Below are 16,868 nucleotides of genomic sequence, written 5' to 3'. Positions count from 1 at the left end.
TTAATATTTGTAGCACTTTATTTGGGTGTGTTTTTTCTCTCCAAACATTGTTGCCATGGAATGTGTTTTCTGTGCTGTCATTACCTTGCATGTTAAGAGCTGATATTATCTATTTTCAAGGCTACATGAAGCTCACTGGGTAATAACAGTTCAGTTACCTATTCCTCAGCCCAGCCTACCCAACAGATTTGTTGTGAAAATATTATTAGAGGGACCTTGAGCTTCCTCAATAAGGCAGGAGACAAAAATAATAAATACTGGTAAATGTTGTGTCAGGTCTATGTGTCTATATATAAGAAAAGCCCTGCAGGATCAGATCAATGGTCTGTATAGTCCAGTGTTATTTGTGTCTGTGTGGATATATACTTATGTCACTTATTTATTAAAATGTATATACCGCTTGAATATAGAAAACCTCAAAACGCTTTACAAAAAGATAAATCAATAAAAAATCACAACCATACCTTAAAACACTGACACAAGTTAAAATACTAAAGCAGAATAAAATTACCTCAACTTTCTAAGCAACTGGGTACACTCGCCTAAACAAGAATGCTTTTAGCAGGCACCGAAAAGAGTACAGGGAAGACATCTGCTTGATCTCAATAGGCAAGGAGTTCCAAAGTGCAGGTTTTGCCACAATGACACACTAAGTGATCAAATTTTTACAGATTTGGAATGGGTATTATGTGGCACCTGTAGCAGGGCCAGTTCCGCTGATGGAAGCAGTTGAGTGGGCACATTTAGAGTAAGACGATCCTGTAGGTAAATTGGTCCCAAGCTGTTGAGGGCTTAATATACTAATAGTAATACATTGAATTTGGCCCAGTATCTGCCCTTCAGCATATGCTCTATGGATGAATTACAAAACAAAAGTAAAATACAATATTAAAATAAAATGTAAACTAGAAAATACTGGTATTTCAAAAACATCTCCTTTCTGCCAGGGGAAAATATACCCAATTTGCAGCTCAGTTTACAAGATAAAAAAAGAGCTAAGACGAGATTTGCTCCTCTTCAAGTTAGAATCATAGAATCATAGAGTTGGAAGAGACCACAAGGGCCATCGAGTCCAACCCCCTGCCAAGCAGGAAACTTTGCTGCTGTTCTGAACTGAGCCATTGTTGCGCTTAGGTGTGTCATCACAGCTGGGGTTTATGGTTTAGCTTTAGGGCAAGTCTTGGTTACAGTTCATGGTCTGTCCAAAGAGAGGTAAACCACTAGCATGAACTCAGTCCCAAAGAAACTGAACCCCGAGTGATGAAATCCCTGGCATCTTGCAACACTTGGAGGTTGGGTGGCGTGTAGCAATATATTATGTTTCCAGAGCGAAGGATACCTATGCAAATACTTTGGCCGGCACAAGAAACCTGCATAAAAATAGGGCTGCCATATTTTGAAGAGCAAAAAAGAGGACGCTATGATGGCCATTCAAAGCAAATAAATGCAATTTGTCTCAAATTTTACCCCTGAAAAAGAGGACACGTGGCAACCCTAAGACAGAAAGAAAGAAAGAAAGAAAGAAAGAAAGAAATTTACCTTGTTTCTGATTCTGCAGCTGACTAATTAAATTAAGGCTGGAAGTCAGCCTAGACACACACATACACACAGAGAGAGAAAGAGACAGACAGACAGACAGACAGACAGACAAACCCCTTGAAAGTACAAGGATAAAGAGTGATGGAAAGCAACAAAGGCGAGCCAGCCATGGCCCAATGTCAGAGCAAACAATAAAGAGAAAGTAGCTGGCAGTGGAAGGGTACTGTGGGCTTGTGAATGTGGGGCTGATTTTAAAATGGGTGAATAATTCCCTTGAAGAAGGAATTTTAGTAGGTGAAGCTCTCATGTTTCAGGGATGGAGGAAGGAGTACCCTTTGCCATCACTAGTGGCGCAGGGGAAGATCTGGCTAAGAACTGTCCCATTTCTGCACCACCTAAAGGAATGGGAGTCATTCAGAAACTCCTAGAAACTCTAGGTCAAGGTTGCGGAACCTGTGGCACCGAGGTTGTTGGGACTCCATAAGCCCCAGCCAGCATGGTCAGTGGTCAGGAATGAAGGAAGCTGCAGTCCAAGAACATCTGGAGGGACAGAGGTTCTTCATCCTTGCCTTAGCACATCTTTTTTGAACCTTGTGCAGCATTTATTCACGGAGCCTCTGCTCATTAAAAGGGTAGTTGGCCACTTCACAATTAAGACCTAGTGGCTAGAAATATTTTCACTTAGATCACTAGTAGGCTCTTTGAAATTCCAAGGCAAATTAGCTTTCCACATTCAAAGTTGGCGATTCTTAACTCTTAACTTTTAATTGTAGGATTAGCCTGCTTACTTTTGAATGGACAGCCCCTGATATATTTCCAAAAATAACATTTAACAAAACAGGGGATAGAAATAAAATGGTCCAAGTCACGTTTCTCCTGATGAAGCCTGTGTGATTTCTGCTGGTTCATAATACAAAACATTTGCAGAAGAAGTTGAAGAAGAAGAAGAATTTTTGAAATGGCTACTAGAGAGGGTGCTTTCTGTGATTTTTCCCTGATGGTGGAATTTGCCTGATGCCATCTTTGTCGCCCTGCGGGGACTAGGCAAAGTCTGCTCAATTTGCTTGTGCTTTTGGTGGCTGGTAATGCTACATTTTTTATTGATATAAATTGTTTTTACTTTTTGAAACTTGCTTTTATACCTAGGTCTGTATGCCTTCTCATACACAGCTCAGTTAAGTAGAATTTTATTAAATGGCTTTTAACAAGTTTCCCCCCCTTTTTAATTCTATGACTGTTTTACAGGTCTTTAGGGGATTTTGAAGACAACTATGAAGGTATTTTTTGCTCAAACATGTATCTACAACAGCCCACCTCTCCAGGTGAGTTATTTAATTGCAGTACAGTGGTACCTCGGGTTAAGAACTTAATTCATTGTGGAGGTCCATTCTTAACCTGAAACTGTTCTTAACCTGAGGTACCAGGCCGTCTGCTGCCGCTGCGCCACCACTGCACGATTTCTGTTCTCATCCTGAAGCAAAGTTCTTAACCCGAGGTACTATTTCTGGGTTAGCAGAGTCTGTAACCTGAAGCGTCTGTAACCCAAGCTACCACTGTACACTAAAGATGAACTGCCTTCTACTGTACAAAAGCACCTGACATATTCACCCAAAGGGGCTGCTTCCTCAGCATCGGTGGTTGGCTTCAAGGCTGCTTGAAGCATATATTCTTATCAACATGGTTGGAATCACAGAATTGGAAGGAAAATGGAGGTCATCTTGTTTAGCCTTCACCAGCCTGTGCTGGTTGGGGCTGATGAGAGTTATAGTCCAAAACATCTGGAAGGATTCAGGTTGACAAAGGCTGATCCAGTTACACCCTGCACAGTGTGTGACCTGCAATGCAGATGAAAGTACAGCATTCCTCCCAAGTGATGACCATTTAGCCATTTTCACTCGTATGGATCTGTGAGACATGCCACTCACTGGAACATGGAACACTGTGAGACATGCCACTCACTCACTTCTCAAGGAAGTAATACTTTGTTGTTGTTGTTGTTGTTGTTGTTGTTGTTGTTATAACAACTTTCACCGCATTTTATTCAAGGAAAAGTGAATGTACAAAATATTGCCAGATTCCTTTGCATTTAATCTTCTTTTTCCTCCTCCTCTTCATCCTGGTTGATCTGGAAATATCGCAACTTGTAGCTCTCCTTGCTGTTGGCGACCACACAGAGCCAGTCGCGCAAGTTCTTCTTCAGGTATTTCTTGGTGAGGTACTTCAGGTACCTCTTGGAAAAAGGGACCTCTGAGGTGACTGTGATTTTGCTTTTGCTTCTCTCAGTGGTCACCACACCCCCAGCAAGGTTCCCAGCTTTTCCATTCATTTTGATCCACTCCTACAAGAACTGTTCAAAGTTGGCAGCATCCATGATGCCATCTTCTACTGGATGGGTACAGTCTAGGGTGAACATCAGAACCTGCTTCTTCTTTTTTGCCACCCTTTGTCACAAGCTTCTTTGCAGGCGCCATGGCGGCAGCAACGAGAGGGAAAGCGAGGAAAGGAAGGCAGCCGCACGCATGCACCTACTTTGGCGACATCCTCCTGCCCCTCAAGGAAGTAATACCGACCATTCACTGAGCTGTGTCCAAAGGCAACGTGTTTGTTCTGGAGATTCCTTCCAACTTCCTCTTTCCCAATCCCTGTAACATAACTCCCACAATAAAATAGGTACCAGGATTCCAAAGGACCAGAAAAGATTATTCATGTACGTGACAACAGCCGCACGGATCCTACTAGCCCTGAGATGGAAGGAAGAGACAACCCCAACCAGAGAAGAATGGCAAACCAAGTTGATGCACTATGCCGAAATGGCAAAATTAACTGGGAAGCTCAGAAATCAAGAAGACAAGAACTTTAAAAAAGAATGGGAAAAGTTTATAATTTATATACCAGATCATTTTAAGCAGGTTAAAATATTGGCAGGCTTTAACCACACTTGTAATGTCACGGAATGTATAGATAATTTAGAAAGACAAAAATTGGAGAAGTATTGATATGCAGTTGAAAATATTATCAACAGGACCCGTGAAAGGGATGGAGGGAAGTCAGGAGATTCAGAGTAATCTTGATATTTGGATTCTAAATTGGTTTTTGCTGTATGTTTATATTTATGAAAATCAAATAAAAAATTATTTACAAAAAAAATTAACTCCCACAATAAAATTATGCATTTTGCATCCCAATTTTCAAAAATACATTCCCCACCGCTACCACCTTAATTTACAGATCTTCATCTTTGGTGGTATGATGGAGACTTGGTGTGTTCTCTTCAGTACACAAGAGCAGATATCTTGATTTAGATCACAGCGTTAATTGCAGAAAACAAACGGACAATGAATCCAGTGCCATAATTAATTTACCCGATATTTACTTAGTTAATTTGTTCAGGGCAGATTAACTGTGGGTTGGAGAAGCTGAACAAGGAAAGTGAGTGACAGGCGCAGTCTTGCGGTGGACGGGCTCTCATTGGGAAAGTTCATCTTCATTCTGAAAGAGACGCCTTCAGGGATCATGTATTTTGAATTCCCTGTGAATTTAGTGTCATCTTAGCTTGACCAGCTCTGGAAGAACATATTAACCTCCTCTTGTGATTTTTAGAAAACCATTCTAATTTAGCAAGTAATTAAGGGTCACATGTAGGATAAAGAGCTAGATAATCTTGGATTACGCACAGGAAGCTTTGTTTCCAAGGCAACCTCAGCGAAGGGGGGTGTTAATGCTGAGGTCAGTCAGTTAATGAAGTGGGAATGGTGACTGCCTCCAAAACATGTTCCAGGCATGGAAATGGAAATAACAATTACATGACCATTTAACGATTTGATAATGGAAAACAAAAGATTACAAAGCTGGTTGCCACAGAGAAACATTGGTGACAGAAGTCCAAGGGGAGAGATCTGCTGAGCTAGGTCAAGGGAGGCTGAAACAAGTGGCGCTGGCCAAAAGCTTTTATTTTTTAACTCAAGTCGCTTCATTCGTCATCCACAGATTTTGTGACAGTCTCAGTATGTGAGCGGGAATTACCTGCGTAACTGTTTCCCAACCCCTTAACCTGTAGTGTTATTTCTTGTGTCTCCTAAGGATAGGCCTGTTGGCCAAGGTTGCTCTCAAGCAACTGGTTTTGGAACTAGAGCTCATCCACACCACACATTTAAAGACTATGATGCCACTTTAAACAGCCATGGCTTCCCCTAAAGAATTATGGGAGCTGTAGCATGATGATGATGATGATAATAATAATACTACCCCGCCCATCTGGCTGGGTTTCCCTGCCACTCTGTTATGGATGTTGAGAGTTGTTTGGAGACCCCTATTACGATCATAGAGCTACAATACCAGAGTGGGTTAAAGAACAAGCCCTCTTTCTAGGGAACTATGGGAATTGCAGTTCTTGAGAGGGAAATAGGGGTCTCTGGGCAATTCTCTGCACTCCTAGCAAAGCACATCTCCCAGGAGTCTTTGTTGTTGTTGTTTAGTCATGTCCTACTCGTGACCCCATGGACCAGAGCATGCCAGGCACTCCTGTCTTCCACTGCCTCCCGCAGTTTGGTCCAACTCATGTTGGTAGCTTCGAGAACACTGTCCAACCATCTCATCCTCTGTCGTCCCCTTCTCCTTGTGCCCTCAATCTTTCCCAGCATCAAGGTCTTTGCCAGGGAGTCTTCTCTTCTCATGAGGTGGCCAAAGTACCGGAGCCTCAGCTTCACGATCTGCCCTTCCAGTGAGCACTCAGGGCTGATTTCCTTCAGAATGGAGAGGTTTGATTTTCTTGCAGTCTATGGGACTCTCAAGAGTCTCCTCCAGCACCATAATTCAAAAGCATCAATTCTTCGGCGATCAGCCTTCTTTATGGTCCAGCTCTCACTTCGATACATCACTACAGGCAGGAGTCTTTAGGGGAAGCCCAAAGAAATGGCATAATGGTGTTTTAAACCTAAGTTGTGATGGGTGCCACTGTTGGTTTTCAAACCAGTCTAATCAAAAGGCTCACGGGGTATAGCTTTTCCTGTGCTGTATTACATTAATCTGCATATTTTAATTCCCCCAAATACACACGTGCATGAAACCTTTTCCTGACCCTGTACATACAAAACTAGCACGCCAGGAGAAAGGATCATTAATTTTTTTTTGCCCAGGCCATAAGGGACCATTCAAACAGTGTCCACAAACACACAGAACACATACTACCTGCAAACCTGTGTGGTATATATAGTTCAGAAAAAGCTTTACCGTATGACCCTGATTGTGTAAACTGGCCCTTGCACCTAACATCTTTGCTTTATCACAGATGGCTCTGGGCAAATAGACTTTCAGCTTCATCTGTAAAACTGACCGGCCTCACAGAGGTGTAAAGAGAATGACTGCAAAGCATTTAAAAACATAACTAAATTGGAACTGAAACAATTGAATGATTGTATGTGTGTGAGAGAGAGAATTTTTCCAGACCAAATGTTCCTAATTTTAATTGCTGACCAAAGGAAGGGGGGGGGGGAGAGAATTCATATTATTCTAATTTAAAGGGTCTACCCCCACATTTGCAGATACTGATATTGTTAGAAAGCTGACTTGTTCTTAAGAGAGGAAAAAGAGGTGCGAACGTGTTGAATTTGGCAAGTTAATACATTCTGCATACTGTAATATTATTTTGACATTAATGCTGCAGGATGCATCGATATTTTGATGTGACTGTTTTTGAATATACCAATATTTTAAGGTTATTAAAAGAAGAAGTATCCAGGAAAGTAAAATCTCAACATTTGAGATTTTGACAGTGTTGGACTTAAAAAATAAAATAAAATCTGGATACAGTGGTACCTTGGTTTGCAACCGTTTTGGATTACAACCACGTCAAACCCAGAAGTGTGTGTCCCTTTTTTTGGGATCATAACCCCTTCTTTTTGGAGGCCGCATTGGAGAAAGCACGCCTTGGGTTACAACCTGTTTTGGTTTACAACTGGACCTCCGGAACGGAATATGGTTGTAAACCAAGGTACCACTGTATACTGTTTATTTCAATGTGGCTGGTCCCAGCAGTACAACGAAGCAGGTTCTTCGTCCTGAGTAACTTGCCTCCTTCTGACCGCTTGTCTGGAAATACCTGTGTAGGCAGGACAACAGGCAGTTTACACGGATGAGGACAGCGGAAGTTGCCACAGCTGAACACACCCTGAAAATGCCATGTAGCCAAGTTTACCCCAATTCAGCAACCAATGACCTATTGAGGCCCTGTGTCCTACTTTACAGAGGACAACATTCTGTCAGAGAAGAGTCCTCCACTGGAAGGCTCCCTCTATCTGAAGGGCTGTCCTGTTCACACCTGGTTTAAAGAAACACAAGAAGAGAGAGCAAGAGTCTTGAAATCAGTCATCAACATTTAGCTCTCAGACAGCAGACTCCCTCCCACAGATCATCAGGCAATCGTCTTCTCCACTATGGTTAGATCATAGAATTGTAGATGTATTTCTAATTAAATGATACATATAGAGATGTAAATTAGCATATGCTAATTGTTATGTACTGAAGTTCTCACCCTGGGTCAGCAGGGGGATACTGTAGATAGTTCAGGTCCACATATGCAAATAAGGGATCGAAAGTGATGTTCAGTGATTGGATAGTTACAGAAAATGGTTACTGTTGCGTTCTAGTGGAGCTCTATATAAGTAGGCTGGCTGAACCCTTCAGTTCAATTCTGTTCCGGCCTGTGAATAAACAAGAGGGTTCCCGTTTCAGCACATTGTGCAGGGCTCCTTTGATCAACTATGGAAAAGGTAAAGAAGCATAACAACTCACCTGGATTCAAAACCTGGTGAGCATTCTTGGGCAAATTACTCAGCCTCAATTACCCATGGAAAATGGGAACATTAAAAATTCACCTCACAAGACTGCTGTTGTGAGGCGAAATAAGACATCAAAGTGGCTAGATAGGTTTCTGCCTGGGGCAGAGTTATTTACTATTATTTATTCATTACAGTGGTACCTTGGGTTAAGAACTTAATTTCTGGAGGTCCATTCTTAACCTGAAACTGTTCTTAACCTGAGGTACCACTTTAGCTCATAGGGCTGCACCGCTGCACAATTTCTGTTCTCATCCTGAAGCAATGTTCTTAACCTGAGGTACTATTTCTGGGTTAGTGGAGTCTGTACAGTGGTGCCTCGCAAGACGAAATTAATTCGTTCCGCGAGTCTTTTCGTCTTGCGATGTTTTTCGTCTTGCGAAGCATGGTCCGTCGCAACTGCGCCTCTTCAAGCGGCTTTAAGAAAAAAGCACAAGACGTTTTCGTCTTGCGAAGCAAGCCCATAGGGAAATTCATCTAGCAAAGCAACGCAAAAACCGAAAAACCCTTTCGTCTAGCGAGTTTTTTGTCTTGCGAGGCATTCGTCTTGCGGGGCACCACTGTAACCTGAAGTGTCTGTAACCTGAAGCGTCTGTAACCTGAGGTACCACTGTACACTTGTTAATCGTTTTTTATCCAGAGGTCTCCAAACCACTGAAAAACAAACATAAATACATTATACCAGTGGTTCCCAATGGGTGGTCTGCGGACCCCCGGGGACCCAGCATTCTGTGGCAGCATTCATGGAACAAAAACTGCCATAGATACAGGCAATACCATTTTGTATGTGTCCAACTGACACACAACCACCAGCACGTGGGTCCTTTTAGACCCGGAATAGGACGGAATGGGGTGGAATAGGGGCAGAGCAGAATGGGGGTGTAATAGGACAGGCTTATGCACCCTCTGCTGGTGTGTGCTGGGGCCAGGTACAGAACCCCCACGCAAAATGCTCTCTGCCTGTATATCAACATTTTCAAAAGTAGGGGGTCCATGGCTTGGATTTTGAAAAACAGGCAGTCCACGGTACTTAGCCAATTGGAAACCACTGCATGATACTAGTAACAGATTCACACAGCTGCACACAGTATCTGAAAACAGCTTCGTAAACACTAGAGGTTTATATCCAATGCTGCACCATTGAGGTTCCATTGACAAAATGAGGCTTCTCCCTGCACACCCTCAAAAATTCACTTCAAGGGGTTGGAGGAAAAAATTCTGTTGCACACACAAAAGTCATTGTTCCAGTTAAGCAGCAGTGCTGGATACAGCCCTGAAGGTAGAATCACAGATCAGCAGCCCGCAAGACACGTCAGGCTTGTAAATGCAAAACGAGTACATTAGAGTGCTAACATATCAGAGAATGTTCAACTGAATTGCAGTGAAGGGAAAGACGGGCACTGTTGCTCATCTAAGTATAATTTAATTATGTTACCCAGCACTTAAAGAGAGAACACTGACTCTTAAGCGAATTAATTTCATTTAATTGGACTATATTGCATGCCAGCATAATTCACTGGTGATTTCATCACATTGTCACATATCCCCAGTCTCCTGTCCTTGTGTACAACCTAACATGTACATTACATTCGGAGAAAGGCAGACCTTGTGGCTTCTATATATGCAACAATTGTCAAGGAAGTTGGTGAAAACTTTCCCGAATTCAAAGCCATGGCTGAAATGGTCCTGAGGATAAAGCTGACCAAGTCAAAATCTCACAAGGTGTGATTTAAAGAGCATCCACAAAGGAAAAGGATGCTACCAAAATGTGATGCAAAAACAAACAAATAAAACCTATGAAAAGCGTGAAGAAAATGAATTTGTTGGTAGTAAACAACTCCCCTCCCTCTCATTTGGAGCTATACATCCTTCCTTCTTGGGGATATTTTGCTCTCAAGTACAAATACATATCCGTCCTCTACATTTTCTTCTTGCAGCTGCCAGACTAGAAGCACAGGCAAAAACAAGCAGTTGCTAGACAAAAGTATCGTGCAACTGCCAATCCACTGTGTGTCTCAGCATAGCTCCTGCTGAACAAACAGTTTTAACTCCCTTATAATCTGCAATTGTGTCTCGCTCTGTTTATTGTCTCCACTTAGACTCTAATAAGAACAATAAAAAGGTGCACTTGGTTTCCGTCGGTAATCGTCCGACCTTTTTGTTTGGTTAATAAGCAATTGGTCCTGTAGTTTAGCTATTTGGTGATCAGATTATGTTATCGCAGAACTGCAAATTGAAATACAACAGTAACAGAACAATAGTATTGGAGAACATAAATGATTAGGCTTAAAGGCAGCTTTCATACCTCATAATTTATCTTCTCTGATTGGTTGCAAACAATGCTTTTTACATGTGTTTTCAAAGGGGGGGGAGGTTTTCAAAAACAAAATATCAAAATGACACTCACCTAGCAAAACAGGAAAATGATTACATGCTCTTCCCCACCCCCTAATATTGGCTATTTTAAACCAAATTAGGCTGCAATCCTATACACACATCTGCAAGTCCATTGAACTCAATAGGACTTGCTTCAGTGTGAGCCGGCAAGCACAGGACTGCACTATAAGTTTATGGTTGCCGTATTTGTAGAGCCAGTTATTCTAACATGGGCAGGAGAGTTAATTCCACAGTAGCACTGGCAAAGCCTCATGGTCTTCCAGTCTTAGACCCAGAGACACCTGCACCAGTGGGTAAAAAGGTTGAAGTCTTTTCTGCTAGTGTCTGGGGGCTAAGAGCCAGGTTGGATCAGTGTGGTCAGTGCTTTTTTTCTGGGGGGGGACAGGGGTACGTATACCCCTAAACATTTTGTGAATCTTTGTACTTTTGTCCATTTACTGTATTTAGTTACAGGGAACCAGGCAGAGGGCCTTCTCGGTAGTGGCGCCCACCCTGTGGAAGGCCCTCCCACCAGATGTCAAAGAGAAAAATAACTACCAAACTCTTAGAAGACATCTGAAGGCAGCCCTGTTTAGGGAACCTTCTAATGTTTAATAGGTTATTGTATTTTAGTGTTCTGTTGGAAGCCGCCCAGAGTGGCTGGGGAAACCCAGTCAGATGGGTGGGGTATAAATAATAAATTATTATTATTATTATTATTCCCAATTTGAACTATTAAATGGTGATTTTCTTGAGTAAAAATGAGAGTACCCCTAAACCTTTTCTTAAAAAGAAAAAAAGCACTGAGTTTGGTACACACAAAACTTGCTCATGGATAAGATCAGGCCAGATAAACTGAGGCTAGAAACAGACAGATGTCTGCCAACCAAGAATCAATGACTAGCAGGCAATAGGACAGTTGAGAAAGACTGCAGCAGGGATATTTTGCTTGTGCTCAGGATAATGCCCAGGCATTGGTTTGATTTGTAAGGTCTAAACCACTGAGCCTCTTGGGCTTGTCGATCAAAAGGTCGGTGGTTTGAGTTCCCATGACGGAGTGAGCTCCCGTTGCTCTGTTCCAACTCCTGCCAGCCTAGCAGTTCGAAAGCGCACCAGTGTAAGTAGATAAATAGGTACCACTGCGGTGGGAAGGTAAATAGTGTTTCCGTGTGCTCTGGTTTCCGTCACGGTGTTCCGTTGCACCAGAAGCGGTTTAGTCATGCTGACCACGACTCAGAAAGCTGTCTGTGGACAAATGCCGGCTTCCTCAGCCTGAAAGCAAGATGAGCACCACAACCCCATAGTTGCCTTTGTCTGGACTTTACTGTCCAGGGGTCCTTTACCTTTACCTTTACCTCTACAGTGGTGGGGAACCTGAGGTTCTTCAGGGGTTGTTGGACTCCAACCTCCATCAATCCCAACCTCTGTGGCTTATATAAAGCCGCTACTTTATCGCCACTTATATCATTGCATGTTCCTGACTTTTGAACTCTCCTTGCCTTTCAGAGTCAATTCAAGGATTCATGCCAACTTCTGGACTGATAGCATCAAGCTATTCTATTTGTTTTGACAGTGAATGGAATTGCTCCTGTTTTCTGTTATTCAAATACCTGCCACAGGGAAGCCTGAGCAGACTGGCAACTGCGAGGGTAGGGAGGAGGAATTTTTTGCTCCCTATAAACCAGAGGCAGAGGACTTTATACCCGGGGTCCAAATGCAGCCCTCCAGATCTTGGGACTCTCACCTGGCCACTGCCCCTCCCTGGCCTTGCTTGGCTGGGATGTGTGCTTGAACTCTGATAATAATAATAATAATAATAATAATAATAATAATAATAATAATAATAATTCCCCATCGCTTACATAAATAAAAAACACCACCCTTAAGCTTGCAATTGCATTTCAAGATAAGTTCCCATGGGTACCAGTGGAGATGTCCTTTGAAATGCAAATAGCAGCTTCAGAGGGGTATTTCTTGGCAGGACCATGCCATGGAAAGATGGAGTTAAACTCTCCTTCCCTGCCCTGAGCAGAGGCTCTCCAGGCTTCCCTGTGCAGCTGCTATTTACCGTATTTTTTGCTCTATAAGACTCACTTTTTCCCTCCTAAAAAGTAAGGGGAAATGGGTGTGCGTCTTATGGAGCGAATGCAGGCTGCGCAGCTGTCCCAGAAGCCAGAACAGCAAGAGGGATTGCTGCTTTCACTGCGCAGTGATTCCTCTTGCTGTTTTGGCTTCTGAGATTCAGAATTTTTTTTTTTCTTGTTTTCTTCCTCCAAAAACTAGGTGCGTCTTGTGGTCTGGTGCGTCTTATAGAGCAAAAAATACAGTATGCAATGAAAAGTATACATTTGTTGCAATTAATGCCAAGTCTAGTTGGCCCTCAGCCAGGATGGAATGCAGAGGAAGGCTGAGGATGGAGACTCAGAGAAGGCGGGATGTTACCTGGAGCCAGGAAAAAGGCCAGGAGTCTTGGAGTGGGAGGAAGGATGAACTCTCCATGCAAATCCCAAGGCTGCTAGGACATCTGTTGTTCTCAGGGTGCCTTCAGGCAGCATCCCTCCTACTCGGAAAGGTGACAAGGAAAGTCAACGGTAGTAAAAATATCAGAACGCTTCGGCACAGAAACATTTACACTGTACAATATGTAATTCCATCTGACGTATGCTTTCCTTCCTAGTTCCTGATCAGATTACCCCACCTGGTGGCCTAAAATGTAACACAAACTGTCACTCCTTAATAAAACAAGTGAGGGTTGTTGGCAGGGAAGGGAGATGGGAATTAGAGAGTTGAAGTCAGAGCAACTCACTCAGATGGTCCAGAAGACAGATTTTATATGTATAAAAAATCCTTTTGAACCTAATTGGATTCTGAAAAATACGTCTCCAAGAACATTTTTTTAAAAAGATTATTTAGCTGGACACAGGTTAAAGAACATGCCACTAAAAATCGCATGATTGAATAACAAAGACCTGCACACAACAGCACAGATATCTGCGATATCTCTGAGCTTTCTGGAGGCATCTTTCAAGATGGATGGCAACCACATTCCCACTCAGGAGGTCCACTGCTTATTGCTCTTTATTAGTTGTACTGAACTATCTGGACTGCTGCCAGTCTGGCTTTGCTGTTGGAACAGCAAATAAAATAACCAAGAAAAACCCACAACAGAAATGATTCAGAACAATCTGCACAAGTGCCACCAAAATGAATGGGAGCTTTTATGCAAATTCGAGTCATTTCAATGCGGAATGTCCAAAACTTACTCCATTTCTATATTATCAACTTTGTAACAATACCTGTATCTTTTTATTAAGAACAAAGAAACTTTGATTTTCTGTGAATGCTTAGATCGTGATCCACTCTGTTCCAAAACATATATTAACTTATTTTAAAAGGGAGAGAGAGATCATTCAACTTAGAGTACATATATTAAACATTACGTTTTTGGGGGGGTTTTTTAAGAGAGCAGTAAACCTGTTGCATTGGTTTCAGGAATGACTTTCTCCTTGTCACTCACCCTTTTAAATCAATTCTAATATTGATTGGGTGACCCACTACCTCTGGGTCAAAATGAACAACTGACTTTGTTGATGATTATTTCAAGCAGGATTTGAGCCAAGCCAGCTTGGACATCTTGCAGTCCCTTTGACCACTGGTGGCTGGAGGGTTTAGAATCTTATGAAGCAAGTGACCTGGAAGTGAACCGTGCAAAACCGTAGAAGCACCCCGGGCTTTGAACTTTGGCTTTCAGAATGCATCCTTGAGAAATAACCCAAGTGACCCGCCATGTTTTCCTCTCCTTCTCTCACTACCCTTCCAATACTGTATTTGAAAGATGAAAACACATGAACTTTTTAAATACAATGGTCACATTCAGATGATAACTTCCTGTGCTTTTGGTTAGGTGTTGTATTACCTGTCTTGGAAACAGGAAGCGTTCCAGAGAACGGCAAACCTTGTACTGATACCGCAGTTATCCTGTTTGCTTTGTGAATTGGCACAATCTTTGAGTGGTGATCTTTCACAATAGGTCAAAAACGGGCACCTGAAAGTCCTGAAGCAGCTTCTCAATCTAACTAAACACATAATTAGGTCAGTGGTTAACATTTTGAACTATAATCAATAACACTTCATTTCATTTACTTATTTATCTAGTTCTAAAGTGGAGGGATATTTTAAAACTGCATTTTCCACCAGAGCACTGAAGTGTTGCAGTCTACTGTACCACGTCCTTCTACTGTATATGCAGATGAATTGTTAAATAAAAAACAAATCATAACTCCACAATCAACACAATCAAGACTGACTTTACTGCCATTTAAATTATTACTTGGTTTATTTGTTTAACTTGATGAGAATGTTTATAACTTGCCAAATCATAGGAAATATCACAGTGATGTACAAGAAAGCCATCAAAACATTGTTGTTGTTTAGGCACTTAGTCGTGTCCGACTCTTCATGACCCCATGGACGAATGACCAACATTGAATCATGATAATTTCTCTAAGGATGCTTGGCAAAACAAACATGTTCTCAGCAGGCAACGAAATTTTAAAAATTGTAGGTGTCCATCTTGCTGTAATAGGAATAGTGTTCCAAAAGAGTGGAAGTCTTAGTTCATGAAGAAACTGGATAAATATGAGATAACACTGGGATAGTCAGAAGGACTTTTCCAGATCATTGCAGTGTACGAGAAGCACAATAGTCCGTCGGACATTTTGTTCCTAGGCATTTTAGAGCTTTATATACTGACAATAATTCCTTGAACTGAGCTCAGAAATATACTGGCAGACAGTTTAGGCCAGTCAGCGCTGCTTCATGTGGTTTTTAATGCTGCTTTGAGTGTTTAGATATCATTTTTAATGTATTTCCATCCTCCTAAGGCACGGAAGTGGAACCTCAGGCTGTTGGGTTGGGGTTAAAATGTGGCTTTCCTGGACCTCTCTGGCCTGAGGGATTCATACACCCTCCCCAGGCCCAACTTGCTTTACATCCTCTTCAAGTGTTTTTGCATGGTTGGAATGTGTTATTGAACTTTGATAATGCTTCTTGCTGCCTTGATGGTGGATAGAGAGGGAAGTGTGAGTGCGATGAAACTAACCTACGGAACAAAAGTAATGTTCACATTTACTGTGCTATCCCCTTTTGCTTCTGGCATGTGGCCCTCGAAACATTGCCCAGAAGGGAAAGTGGCACTTGGGCTGAAAGGAGGTCCCCTGCCTTGCCCTAGAGTAGCCCATTCCTGCTTTTGACAGCCAGCCAGCCAGCCAGCCAAAGAATTCCTTTTTCCTTTCATTGGTGATTTGTGTGAGGGCTGTTTGGCGACTTCAAGCCTGTTGCTGCCTCCATTTGCTTTTGTAGTTACTGCATTAGATTAACCCCTATTTACATCAGTTAATTGCAATTTGTTCATTAGGAAGTTTCTGTCATGCCTGCCCACCCCCCACCCCATTCTTCCCGACTGCAGTTAGGAGGATATCCTCAATTTTCATGACAATAAGAAAGGAAAAGCAAAAGCATGAAATTCAAAGGAATCTGGAGACAACTAGCTTTCAGTTTTAGACTATGAATAGAGGAGGGTTACAAGTTACACAATAAACATTTAGCCAGTCTCTGGCTGTTTGCCAGCATGCTTTCCTCTGCCAAGCCTCTGACATATAAGAAAGCATTCTTTAAAGGGGTATTTCTTCTAAGCAAAAGTCAAATCAATCTCACTTTGTTTACAGTGGGTAGAGATTGATATAGATAAAAGCTATTTTACTAAAGTAGCCAGGACCTAATGCACTGATTACTATGTTTCTGGTTATTATGGCTTTGGACATTAGCTCAGTTGGTAGAGCATGAGACTCTTAATCTCACAGTAACGAGTTCGAGCCCCAGGTTGGGCAAAAAAAATCCTGCGTTGCAGGGGGTTGGACTAGATGACCCTCGTGGTCCCTTCCAACTCTATAATTCTACAAGTCTATTATTTATTCATTTACTTCCCTTAGAATAAAACGCCTCAAGTGAGACTTACTTCTGAGATGTGTCTATATGTATTCTTAGCCCACCTCACCTCAAGGGCTTGGGGGCATTTGGCAACATTCAGATGAAATCCTCAATAAAATGCAAATCATAAAA

The 16,868-nt window shown here is 42.1% G+C and overlaps 1 long non-coding RNA gene and 1 pseudogene across 2 annotated transcripts; both read right to left on the bottom strand.

The window, feature by feature from the left end:
- Window positions 1-3,561: 3,561 nt before the first annotated feature.
- Window positions 3,562-4,025, bottom strand: LOC310688556 (large ribosomal subunit protein eL22-like; annotated as a pseudogene). Its single transcript has one exon. The product of its transcript is annotated as a large ribosomal subunit protein eL22-like (transcript).
- A 5,576-nt stretch (window positions 4,026-9,601) lies between these two features.
- LOC310689097 lies at window positions 9,602-15,105 on the bottom strand. Its single transcript, XR_014517313.1, has 3 exons — window positions 14,665-15,105; window positions 13,191-13,308; window positions 9,602-10,598 (listed from the first exon to the last, which is right to left on the bottom strand). It is a non-coding gene; the product is annotated as an uncharacterized lncRNA (long non-coding RNA).
- Window positions 15,106-16,868: the final 1,763 nt, after the last annotated feature.

This window comes from Podarcis liolepis (genome assembly GCF_965112155.1).
Source record: "Podarcis liolepis genome assembly, chromosome: 11".
Classification (NCBI taxonomy): Eukaryota; Metazoa; Chordata; class Lepidosauria; order Squamata; family Lacertidae; genus Podarcis; species Podarcis liolepis.
The sequence above is the reverse complement of the archived record's forward strand: the minus strand, read 5'-3'. Positions and strand labels throughout refer to the sequence as shown.